At 35.7% G+C, this 14,343-nt stretch overlaps 1 pseudogene; it reads right to left on the reverse strand.

Moving 5' to 3' along the window:
• Nucleotides 1–7,083: 7,083 nt before the first annotated feature.
• LOC145095452 (MDIS1-interacting receptor like kinase 2-like) lies at nt 7,084–13,731 on the reverse strand (annotated as a pseudogene).
• Between the last annotated feature and the right edge of the window lie 612 nt (nt 13,732–14,343).

Genomic DNA, 14,343 nt, shown 5'->3' on the forward strand with positions numbered 1-14,343 from the left:
TGTGTAGTAGTCTCACAAAGTGTAAGTTCTCCTTAAGTGTCTTAATAAAAGTCTTGTTGTTTCCCATATAAAAGAGTCGTGTTCAACAGCAAAGAGAATGGAAATTGGTGGAGTGTACCGTTTAAGCCACATGAACTAAGGTTTAGCCTTTGAGTGCTCCCATCAGCATTGCAAACTACTCCAAACCAAGAAGTGCATGGAACTAATGCACTAGAATTCAAAGGGAGGGAAATCCATGAAGAAACCAAGGAATTGTTTGGGATTTGAAGGCTTGTTTTCCATTTAAGAAGAGCATTGGCTTCCTCTAAAGAAGAAGAAGCAAAATTTGGTATGGGGGATAGTGTGAGGATTAGTAGAGCTAGTGAGAAAAATAAGAAGTTTGAAGATGACATTATTTGCTTTGCAATGCTGGTTTTTGAAAAAGGATGATTTGAATGTCGTAATTTATACTTCAGCCACCCATTTCTCTTGTTTTTTCTTTTCCCTCGTCAAATAAAATAAAGTAAAATAAAAATCAGGCAATGCCATATTTTTCCAGAGAGTGTCCTGTACTGAGAAGTCATTGTCATTCTTTTCCAAAAGGAGTGTGTTAAACTTTTAATGGTATTTCTCATAGAATTTTAGAAAAACCTGAAAGTTAATAAAGAAATTAGCTATAGGAGTCAGCAAGAAGACAATTGTATCATATGTGAATCATGGAATTAGAAGTGTAATATTATTTCAATCGATTTGCTACACATTTATATTTGTTTTTCAATTAATTGTAATTAAAAGGCTCAATCGTAAAGCAAATGTACCTATCAAAGTGATTATTATGTGAAACTGTGTATACTCCTTACTATTGTTTCATATTACATACCATGGTAATTTAAAAAAATTTCGGAATTCATCTTCTGTAATAGAAAACTTATTACCGGAAAACTTATTCTATGGTCAAATCTCATTCATTGGCTCATTGCTTCAAATACTTTACTGTACAAGTAACTAAAGCACAAAGGAATGTGGTTTCATCGTTTTAATCTTCTGGGCTAACCAACTCCTACGAATTGCTTCACTCACCGGTGAATGAATGAGGTTTCTCTATGGTGTCTAAGAAGACGCATGAATCACTTGTAAGTTTATGACGCTTCCATGGAGGTGAATGTTAGTATAAAAATTTAATATTGTTTGTATATTTATTGATTATGCAAATAACACTGAATGGATAAGTTGCAGGGTACAAGTGAGTGAAGCATGCAAAAGAGATGGTAGAATCTGAATACCTGTGAAGAGTCAAGGCAATATTGAGAGCAGCTAACTCCACTCCAACTATCACTATATATTTATCTTCATAAACCTCTATCTTTGTTCAGTGAAGCTACCTGGAAAGGTGGTACTGGTTAGACGAGAAGGGAAAGGTAGGGGAAGGGGTGAAAGGTGGTTGGATGGTGGGCCATTCGTTTAAAAAAGAAAACCAATATATATATATATATATATATATATATATATATATATATATATATAATAAGGGTAATTTAATAATTTCGTGTCGGGGATAATTCTAGTGACAAAAACAAACATTATGGAGGGTCTGTGTCCAAATTGAAAACTTGGGATGTGATTCAAGGAAAATACATAACCACAAGGACCATTTTTATAATTTACTGTAATTTAAAAAAAAAAAAGAAAAAAAAAGAAAGAAAAAAAGAATCTTACTTCATGAACTTGAGATTGGAAAAATTACCATGAAAAGATCTTGATCAATCAACAAAACTTTCAATCATTTAATAAATGGGACACATTAATTGTTATGTGAAGACAATAGGGAACATATACAATTATACAAAGCGAAGTGGAGTGTGCTTTATTTCATTAATCAATGTTATTTACCGGATGACTAATTAAGTTACTTTAAAGATGCGCCAATTGTGAGGGCTACTTTAAGAGACTATAAAAAATGAATGCTCCTGGCATATTCTTTTAAGGTATGAACAAAGGGAAAAAAGATTTAGAAACTTTATTTCATCCATATCTTTGTTATCACCTCCTGGGCTGTTAGTCATTAATTTTCTATCATAAACATCTAAAATAATGTCACATTCTAACATTATGAAGATAATTAAAGAAAAGGTTAAAAGCAACTTTATTTTTAAGCAGGATTAATTTTTTTTTTTTTTAATTTATATTCAAAATTAAGTAGATCCACATAGGGATACAAATTCAATATCACCCCTATCTTTGGGTGCTTAGAATTCACATTTGGTTTTGTGATTTTTGGATGCAAACTGTGTACCCACAGATACCCTGTACCTAGGGATATATTTAATTTTATAGGTCTAGATTATTCGAATCAATTAGATTTACACATTTGCAATGTCAATATCATGTAAAGACACTACAAGAAATTAGAGTATTACCGGCGACAGGTGTCGTCGCTAAAAGCGGGGCTTGTCGCCGCTAAAACGTCGACGTTGATGTTTTGTCGCTATTAATCAAACTGTCGCCGCTAATAAGCTCATGTTGTCGCTAAAGACCTGACGCCGCTAATAAGCTCATGTCGCCGCTAAAGACTCATCGCCGGTAATAACCTATTGTCGCCACTAAAGGTGTCGCTGGTATTGGTGTTTTTCTTATATATATATATATATATATATATATATATATATATATATATATATATATTTCACATTAAAATTGAAAAAAATTGGTATGATATTAATTAATCTAATCCTATATCATTCCATTCCAAAATATTAATACAATATCCGTTTAAAATACTCGTTCGATTTAACATATAACAAAATATCGAAAATACTAGTCTAATATAGTTGCACAAACAAAACATAAAAAAAAAATCCTACAACTATCTACTCATCATCATCGCTCTCCTCGTTTCCTCCCGTTTCATTTCGTTGTGGCAACGAACGAAACCAATCTTCAAGTGCAGCACTACATGCCGGATCTTTTAACATTGTTTGAAGCATTTCCAACTACAAATAAAACAACATATTCTTATAAGTTAAAATAGCATTATAACATTCTATATACAAAATATACATTCCAAATATTGCATATAAAACATTATAGCATTATACTATAACTAACAATTACCAACCTACAAAATACCATTATAACATTGTACTTTTATAAACTAACAATTGTCAAGCTATAAAATACCAATATATCAAACTATAACCAAACTAACAATTACCAATATATAAACTATTATCAAACTAACAATTACCAAAATTTGAAACTATTACTAAACCAACAATTACCAACATTTTAAACAATTACATAAATTAAATAGTCTTGTCACCTGTGATTGTGGTGGTGGCTGTGTCAGTGGTTGTTCCTGATCGTACATCGACACAACCGTAGAAGGTTTACGCCCGATGCCTCTGATATGGCCACGTCGAACACCCAATATTTTTTCAAAACAATTTTGTGTATCCTTTGGTGTTAGATCATTGGCTTCAGAAGAAGCTTGAGTTTGTTGACTGATCTCAAAGAGTAACGCATTCTGTATTTTCAAAAAATAATAAATTTAATAAAAATTAGATTACTAAGTACCCCTTGACGTTATAAGCACTTATATGAAAATACAAATTAACCACTTATGTATTGTTGCTTGACTGCAGGACTACTAAATACCCCTTGGCGATCAGTATTGGCCTTACGAAATGCTTCGATTCGAGCGATGTCCTATTTAACATTAAAAATTAGATTAATTATAATTTAAATAAATAGATAAATATATCATAGCTTACTTCTTTGAAACATGCATTGCTATACGAGCACGATCCCCCTTTGTTTACAACTTGTTGTTATGCACAGACTCCTTTGTTTGACGCCAAACGCTTTAGAAATTCAGGAGTTTGAAAATGCTCGACTGCTTGCGCCCAATTTTCACGTGACATACCATCGTAAGGGGGGGGGGGGGTGTTGGCTAATGCCTTTAGGATATTTGTAGGCCCCCCGACATTCTCAAAATAAGTATGTGCTTTATTTTTCCGGCCTCTATAAATTCTTTGCAAGGTCGCATCAATGCTCTGCAACAACTGAGTATGCTCGGGAACCAAATTAACCTTATCTAAATCAAACTTATTCTACAAATACAAAAAACTTAGTTAGTTAAATATCAATTAGAACTAAACTTAAAATATTGTCCAAGTTACCTTTAGATGAACCACTGTGGCATTCTTTAAAGCGGGGGAAACATTGTACCAACCAAATACGTTCAAAGGGATGTTCATCCATACATACTTCCCAATCTCACGGGTAAACCAATTACCATGGTTCCCGAAAGGGGAATCAGCTCCCTATCGAAATCCAAATCTACAGGCTTTCCCTTGTTTGCTCGTATTATCTTTGATAGTTGAATGTTTTTTGCTAGGCCTCTTCTTTTTTTAGGGAGCTCAGCTTAAAAATATAATTAAAAATATTAGTCACGATAGCTTATAATAAATGGATAAAAATAGCTAACAAATATATCATAATAATTTTTACCATCAAGTTCGTGTTGACCACGACCAAAGCCTACTGGAGGTGGTGAATCTCCGGCTCCATCACCTCCATGTCCTAAGCCCATAACATCCGTCATCAAGTAGAAGAGTATCGCCCAACTAAATCCCATATATAGCCTGCAAAATTACGGTATGAATAGAATTTACACATATTACATATACAAAAATAATACACTTTCTATTATAACATTGTAGTTTCCAAATTGCATACAAATACATATACAAAATAGCATCACACTTTTTTTTTCATTATTGCATGCTACTTTTTTGTTCAATTTTTTCCATGCAAAAATTCATTATACAAATATAACCTTTATCAAAAATATCATTTATAGAACTTTAAAAGTGTAATAATTCAAAAAAAAAAATGGTAAGAAATTGATCATAATACCTTTGTGGATCATTTTCTTCATGCTACAAATATAATTAACCAAAATATACTTCTAAATACAAAATCATTCAAATTCATCTAAATTCATTTCCATGCACAAACTAAAATTACTACAAAAACTATAACTTAACAATTAAGAACTTTATCACTTCATCTTATATACACCAAACTATTAAACCTAAATATCACATAATCATACATATATACAATAGATTCAATTCCATTTTTTCATTTCATTTTAGACATACAATACAACTTTCATATTCCCCTTGGCATAAAATTAAACAATACATCCAATTTCATACAATACATCCAATTCAAATTCCAATTTCAGACAATTAAACAATACAACTAATTTCATACAATCCCACCGTTTTAGACATCCAATACCAATTTCATAGAAAAATATACACCTAAATACAAAATCACACAAACCATGTGTAATTCCATTTTCATGCCAATACACCACAATGAGTATAAACACAAATCAATTATACAATAGGCTGCATAAAATATGATAAAACATACATAATCACTCAAAAATCATCAATTTACAGCCAAACAAGAGGCTTGATCGACACTCAAAATCACTAACCAAAAAAATCTTAGAAAACATAGAAATCAATGATACAATCAGTTTTGAATGATAAAACTAACATCAAAACACAAGAAGAACAGAAATTAGGGAAAGAAATTCGACCTTAGATTGCTCAATTTCATTGAAATGTTGTGGTTGGAATTGCCCTCAATAAACTCGATGGCCGCCGGTAATGAGGGTGGGTCATCGGTAAACAAGGTTGGTCGCCGGTAAAATGGCTCCCGACGGTCGGAATCGTAATGGGGTGCAGATGGCCCAGGTAGTCGGAGTTCTTTGAGAGATACAGCGATAGATGGAAAGACGGGTCGACTGTCTGACGCAACTCAATAGCGGCGACATGAGGGTTTTAGCGGCGACATAGGGGTTTTAGGAGTTTACAACCGTAGGATTGAATAATGATCGAACGGACAGAGATTATTTCACACGGATCGCCACTGTGTTAGCAATAGCGGCAACACCTTTAGCGGCGACAGAGGGGTTTTAGCAGTGACACCCCTGGAGGGAAAAGAAAGCGCGTGTTTTAGGAGTTTTGAACCGTAGGATTGAATAATGATCGAACGGATGAGGATTATTTCACGCGGATAGCCACTGTGTCAGCAATAGCGGCGACACCTTTAGCGGTGACGCCAAGCAATAGCGGCGGCATGTAATGCATCAATTACATGTCGCCGCTATTGCTTGGCGTCGCTGCTAAAGGTGTCGCTGCTATTGCTAACATTTCTTGTAGTGAGATCTTTTGAATCCACATAATGAAATGATGTTGTAGGTCCTTTCACATACCCACATTATTGTCTTGGAACAGCAAATTATTGAAAGCGGGGCTTTCCACCAAGAGGCTAGAAAACAAATTTTGGTGATAGTCTTTATCACAAAAACTTGAGTAGGTGGTGTGAGAAACGTTTAGTGGATATTTAAAGTTTAAAGTTGCTTCAATTACTTGAATAGCCATTTTGATCATGTTTCCTAGATAATCAATAAACTATAAGCACCCTTTTTTTCCCTATCCAAATACCCTCTAAGAAAAAGGTGAACATGCCAAAATGTGTTTGCAACTTACATTAGTTCAAACTTTAAAAGCTAAATGCTAGAAACGATTTTTAATTTTTGAAGCTACTTTTTTTTTTTTTTTTTACAATTTTCAAGTATGTTTTTTTGAGGGGCACATCTCGATTTTCTTAATTTGAACAATATAATATGCGAGACAAAATTAAAAATCAAATGAATAGAACCTGAGAAAGAGCTACTGTCCTCCAAAAATAGAGAAAGGGCATCATGACAAAGGCAAGTTACTGTTTTGCTCCAATCAACTTTCAAGTATATGTTTTCATGTGAATTGCAATGCCAATAGATACGGAATTAGGCATGATCGATTCCATCTCCATTCTCCTTGTCTTCTGTGTTGTTTATAAAGTGCTGCAATTTTCTTTTTCCCAAATTGTCGCCTTCTTTGTAAGCCTTACTACTGGTGACATCATATATTCACTGCCTCATCCCTTGTTAGATTTTGGTCAGTGTTATACTTATTTTGTTGGAGTTACGTATGTTTGATAGAAGATGGCAGTCACATCCTATTCTGGCCAAGATCAAAGTCAGTTAAAATCGGGCAAAATCTGTCAAAAAGTCAAATATATCAAAAAAATTTAAAATAAGTAAACAGTAAAATTCAAAAGTAATCCGAAACTAGTACCTAATTTGAACTTTATGACTCTATTTGTTCTTCTCTCCTTCTGCTATTCGTCTCTCTGTCTCAATTACTCCCTCTGGATAAGTTTTAATGTTTTTTTTATTTTATTTTTTATTTTTTTTATTTTTTTTTTATCTTTTCTCTTCCTTCTCGCATCCATCTCTCATTCTCACCCTCATTGTACTATTGTTAAACACCAGAATATGACTTTTTATCTTCTCTTCCTTATGATTATTCCTTAGACCCTAGTCGATCGATTGAATATCATCTAGCGAACTTTACAACCTTAGTGGTGTCAGATGATGTTCAAATGAAATGAACGAAGACGTTTTATATATGAAAAACATGTAACTTCTAGTTAAACTAATTAGTAAGTTGGTGTGTAAATGTTCCACGCTGTTAAAAGTTGCTTTGACATTCAATCCTTGTTTTTGTATATGAATGAGTTAATTACGTAGCGTAGGGGTATATAGCATAAAAAAAAAGTATTACTGACTTGCCTACAATCTTTGGCAACCCTCTTGAATTTGAGTTTTATGGTATGGAGTTTGGTGGAAGGTTAAAGCATTATGCCAATTTAGGAGACTAGAAGATCGATGAAAAAACAATTGTTAAACTGAACCTGGAGTTGACGGCCAAAGTAAATATAAAAAAGAGGACACTTTTCAAGTATTTTAAATTTAACTTTTATTTGTTTTTTGACAATAAGTCAGGGTAACTAATTCCACATCACTTAGTTTAAGATTTTTCAAAGTTCTATTGGTGTTTGTATTTGAGTTTTCATCTATTTCAGGTAAACAGTAGAAAATTAATTTTTTGATATAATTAATTTACCGATATTATTTTTGCTACTTTTTACATTTATTGGAAATCCAAGTGATGGGAAAACTTGTTAAATTTCACCTGAAGATTATTCAGCAACAGATTTGTCCTTGACAAATACTAGATTTTCCAGAAGTGGAGCTTGTAAACAGATGTCAATCTTCACAAACATATTTGTTTATCTACTACATACTGATTTAAGGAAACATATGAGAAGTTTCATAACAAAAAGGCATTCAAATAAATAAATATTATCAGGATGCATATAGGGAACATGACCAAAGAAAAGAACATTGAATGTAGTCTAATATGAGGCCTTCATCAATAGATTTGAAACGTTGCGCATTGTTGGCCTTTCATTTGGATTGGAGTTCAAACATGCTCTTGAGAGATTGAGTACTAAGTTTACTTGTTTCTCAACTTGTGGTGAAGGAAGTGGAATCCGACTATCTCCAACATTTGCCAACACCAGATAATCAGCAGGCAATGTTGGCAATTCACCAAGATGCTTTCCCATTATCACTTCTAGTGCAACAATGCCAAAGCTAAACACATCACATTTCTCGGTTGCCACCATCGTATAAGCAAGCTCTACATCCAAAGAAACATAAGATACAAACAAAAAAAAAGTTATATCAACCTCACGAGATTCTAACATAGATACATATATGTATATATACTTATTCATATATATCATGAAACTTAAGAAAATAAATGTAGAACTAACATCACAAAATTACGTTACCTGGCACGATATAGCCATAGGTACCTACGATTGTGGTCCAGTTGGATGAGTCTAGCTTTAAAAGCTTGGATGTGCCAAAATAAGAAATATGTGCCTCATTGTAAATAATAAATTCCCCCTAAATATAGCTGATTTATTATTCACGTATATATATATGGAGTACATAGGTATATAGATAAGTACAACAACTAAAACAGATAAGACTTTATATTTAAACTAAGATGATAAAAGCTATCTGCTAATACCCCCCGTCAAGCTAATGGGTGGTGGTCCAACTCTTAGCTTGGATCGAAACTGATCAAAGAGGGGTCTGGGAAGACTTTTAGTGAATATATTAGCTAGCTGCAAGTGTGTAGGAACGTGTTCTGTTTTGAGTTTGCCAGAAGCTACGAATTCGCGAACAAAGTGATAATCAATGTCGATGTGTTTTGCCCGTTTGTGTGCAATTGGATTTTGACTAAGGAACAGAGCACTCTTGTTGTCACACAAAAGAGTCAGAACTGTAGATGCTAAAGCATGAAGTTCGCGTAACAAGAGAGTTATCCAAACTATTTCCGAAGCGGTGCTCACCATGGCTCGATATTCAGATTCACAACATGACCTGGATACAGTAGGTTGCTTCTTGGCACTCCAGGATACAAGGTTACCACCTAGAAAAATGGAGTAACCATATGTGGATCGTCTCGTCTCTATACAACGAGCCCAGTCAGCATCCGAGTAACCAAGGATTGAATAGGATTGGGATTGACGAAAATGCAAGCCATAAGAGAGTGTGCCTTTGACATAACGAAGAATACGCTTCACTGCTTGAAAGTGATCAGTTGTGGGTGCTTGCAAAAACTGATTGACTTGATTAACAGCGAAGGGGAGACCTGGTCTTGTGATTGTGAGATACTGAAGAGCTCTTACTAAGGATCGAAATAGTGTCGGATCCGAGAATAAGTCACATGTTTTAAGGAGGTGATCAGTGGGAGATAAGGGTGTGGTGGTAGGTTTGGAATCAAGCAATCCAGAACGAGTAAGTATGTCATGTGCATACTTAGCTTGTGTAAGAAAGAGACCAGTGTCAGTGTATGTTACTTCAAGACCAAGAAAGTAATTGAGACGTCCAAGATCCTAGGTGGCAAACTCTGTGTTGATCCGATTGATGAAGTTACGGATAATGCTAGAGTTATTCCCGGTGAGAATAATGTCATCAACATACACAAGAAGGTATAGCAAAGTGGATCCTTGTTAGAACACAAACAAGGATGTATCCGCACGACTGCATGAAAACCCAAGCGCGAGAAGAAAGGTACTTAACCTTTAAAACCAATCTCTTGGTGCTTGCTTAAGTCCATAAAGCACTTTTTAAGACAACAAACATGCAAAGGATACTTTTCATCAACAAACCCCGAAGGTTGTTCCATGAACACAGTTTCGGAGAGCATGCCATTTAAAAATGCATTTTTAACATCGAGTTGATGTAATGGTCATTGGTGCATGACCGCTAGAGAGAGTACAATTCGAACTGTTGAAGCTTTAACTACGGGGAAGAATGTATGCGAAAAATCAAGTCTGGGTACCTGAGTGAATCCTTGAGCCACGAGACGTGCCTTTTATCTTTCAATTGTACCATCCGAGTGAAACTTGGTATGGAAAATGGATTTGGACCCAACAAAATTAGAATGAGCGGGATGCGGAATGAAGTCCAATGTGCCATTATCGTGAAGTGCTGACATTTCTTCATCCATGGCCATTAACCAATGTGTGTGTTTAGATGTTGATTTAAAACCCTTTGGAACAGTAGATGTAAACAAGGCATGAACAAGACCGGTAGTGCCTAGGGAGACCAAATCCGCAAAATGCTTCGGTTTAACAATTCCCACTTTACCCCTCGTGATCATGGGATGTGTTGAAGGAACTATAGGCTGCGAGGGAGTTGATGATCTGGAGGGAGTGGGTTGTGGTGTGGCAAGTGGTGTAGAGGAGTCGAACACCGGTGATTCTCGCAGCATAGATGGAGCATCAGTAGCAGCAGTTTTGGCTGTTGGTGAAGGAGCTACTGGCAGACAAAGGGAGCAGTGGTGATACAGTGTCATAGGAGAATCCTCATAAGGACTGGAGTTGTCTGCTTGCGGCTGAGTTGGGGATGAACTGAGTGGTTCATCAAATGAAGTGAAGACAAGTAAATTTAAATCTGATGAAGTAGAGCAGTTAGCAAATGGGAAGATTTGTTCATCAAATTGAGCATGTCTTGTTGTGTAAATACAATTAGTAGTTGGATCCAAACAACGATAACCTTTGTACCTTGTGCTATATCCAATAAAAGTATACAACGAATAGTTCGAGGAGCAAGCTTATCTATGACATAGTCCCTCAAATAAGGGAAAACACGACATCCGAAGACACAAAAGATGTCATAGTTGGGTGATGTAGCAAAAATTACTTCAAATGGACTTTTGGCCTTGTGGAGTTTTGTGGGTAACTGGTTGATAATGTAAACGGCTAATGTAAACACATCAATCGAATAAGATGTGGAAGCGTGTGCATTACATAATAAAGCAAGACCCGTTTCGGTGATATGTCGGTGTTTGCGTTCAGCCCTTCCGTTTTGTTGGGGAGTGTAAGGGAAAGAGACTTGATGATGTATGCCATTGGCAAGAAAAGTATGTTGAACCCGATGGTTTAAAAATTCAGTGCCTCCATCACTTTGAAATGTTTTTACTTTACATGAAAACTGAGTTTGCACAAAGGTGAGGAAATTTTCAAGGGTTTGTGCAAAATCGGATTTGCGTGTGAGTGGATAAAACCACGTAAACTTGGAATGATCATCAACAAATATGACATAGTATAGATACCCATCGATGGATGGAACCAGTGCGGGGCCCCACAAATCACAATGAATGAGGTCAAGGACATGTAAAGCTCTTTTTGTATTGTCAGAAAAAGGTAATTTCTTGCTTTTAGACAATTGACAAGAGGGGCATAAATCAGGTTTAGGTAAAAGAGAAGTAATATTTATAGAACCCAATTTTTGCAATAATGAAACAATGTCAAAAGCTACATGACCTAATCTATTATGCCATAATTCGAAAGAAGCACTAGTTCTTTTAATTCTTAAAGTGGCTAAAAAAGCCTTATTTCCTTGCTCAAGCATGTAAAGGCCTTCTTGACATCTACCCTTGGCGATGATTTCCTTGGTTATGCAATTCTGAATGGAAAAAAATTTATCATACAAGAGAAAATCAACAGGTGAGTCATGAGTTAGCTTGCTAATAGATAGGAAATTCTTTATGAGATGAGGAACCACAAGCATATCCATTAAAGTAAGATTCTTGGAAATAATTGAGTTACCAATATGAGAGATGTTGAGAACATTACCATTGCCAACTACAACTTGATCTTTTCCCGTGTAGGAGGAGGAAGAGTCAAGATGTGATGAAGAGTTAGTCATGTGGCTGGAGGCACCAGAATCGACATACCAATCAGGAGTAGATGACTTGACATTGCATTGATTGTGAAATGCATGGGCTAAATTTGCATCAATAGATGCACCTTGTTGAGCATACGAGGCCAAGTCAGGACATGCAGACGCGTAGTGACCATTTTTTTCTGCATGATTGGAAATGAGGGGAACGTTTACCGCGTCTCCTACCACTTGAGTAAGAACCACGTCTCTTACCACGGTTAGAAGGGTTGCCACGGGCTATTGAAGTAGATGAATTTGCATGAGTTTGGGCAGTGAGGGCAGCAACTGTTGTGGCTGGAGAACCGTGAAGAGAAGACATAAACATCTCATGGCTCTCTGCTTGAGAGAGCAAATCACGAAAGGAGGGATAGACGGGGCTATTCGGTGAGAGGTGGAGAACGAATCAAATGTGGAGCCAAGACCACATAAAAAGTAATGAGCCTTGTCGGAGTCATCCATTGGATGTCCAATGGTCGCCAATTGATCACACAGTGCCTTGAAGTTTTTGCTAAATTCATTAACAGAAGAAGATCCCTTTTTTAGTTGTCTCAACGAATCACGTAGAGTCTGTAACCTCTCACGTGAGTCATGGTTGTAGGCTTGCTCCAAAGCCTTCCAGATTTCACGGGCAGTAGCTAAGCCAAGAGATTCAGCCATAGCCTCCTCCAACAAGGAGGATTGTAAGATGAGAAGAGCCCGTTGATCAGCCTCATGCCAGGCTAAATAAGTTGGATTAGGAGAAGATTTACCTTCAACTGTAATCGTAGTAGAAGGAGCGAGGGAGGACCCATCAATATGTCCCAGGAGATTCTGATAGGACAACAGTGGCTAAATCTGATTCTTCCAGAGAAGATAATTGTTGGAGGAGAGTTTGATGGTGAGAAGATGAAGAATTGTAGATAGAGGGATGATTTCGGAAGAACAAGCCATAGCGAAACAAGATGATTCTGATGGAGGGAGACAAGTGGCACCGATTAGGTTACCAGGTTGATACTATATATATATATATATATATATATATATATATATATATATATATATATATATATATATATATATATATATATATGGAGTACATAGGTTTACAGGTAAGTACAATAACTAAAACAAATAAGACTTTATATTTAAACTAAGATGATAAAAGCTACCTGCTAATACTCATAATCAAAATCAAGAAGGATGTTGGCAATCGAAATGTCTCTATGAATTATAGGAGGTGTGCAATCGTGATGCATATAAGCCAAACCATTAGGTATAGCCTTTACGATATTGACCCTATTTAACCAATCCAATTCTTTTGCTAAGATCTCATTGCATAGGATTGATCCAACGCTTCCCTTTTCAAGGTATTCACAAATCAAAAGTGAGTGGCGGGCATGTGAGCAGTATCCATAGAGTTTCACTATGTTTTGATGCCTTATATTCGTTAATGCTTGTATCTCATTAAGGAATCCGTTATGATCAACATTCTCAGATCATGAGTGAAGTTTCTTGACAGCTACCACATTGTTAGGTTGTAGCTTGGCTTTGTCCATAGATCCATATCCTCCGGTCCCAATGGAGTATGCTTCATCAAAATTATTCGTTGCTTTCAAGATGTCATCATACACTACTCCTCCATCGAAACTTGTTATGGTGAAATAATCACCACCTTCTTTATCCAGTGGTTTCTGTCGAGAATGTCTCTTTTGTTTTCAATTATCAATGAGGCCACACATGAATAAACCAAGTAAAATTACCCCGATAAGAGGGAGCATAATTACCAGGATGAGCCAATGATGAAAGGGATCATTTTTCTTACTCAAAATTACTATTGTTTCAAATTACATACCATGGTAACTTAAATAAAAATTCGGAATTCGTCTTCTGTATTATTAGAAAACTTACAACTGGAAAACTTATTTCATGATCATATCTTATTCATTGGCTCATTGCTTCCAATACTGTACTGCACAAGTAACTAAAGCACAAAGGAATGATGTTTCGTCGTTTTACTCTTCTGGGCTAACCAACTCCAACGAATTGCTTCAATCACTGGTGAATGAATGAGGTTTCTCTATGGTGTCTAAGAAGACGCATGAATCACTTGTAAGTTTATGACGCTTCCTTGGAGGTGAATGTAATTAGTATATAAATTTAATATCGTT

Source organism: Lactuca serriola, chromosome 3 (assembly GCF_051521515.1).
Source record: "Lactuca serriola cultivar US96UC23 chromosome 3, Lser_US96UC23_V15, whole genome shotgun sequence".
Taxonomy (NCBI): Eukaryota; Viridiplantae; Streptophyta; class Magnoliopsida; order Asterales; family Asteraceae; genus Lactuca; species Lactuca serriola.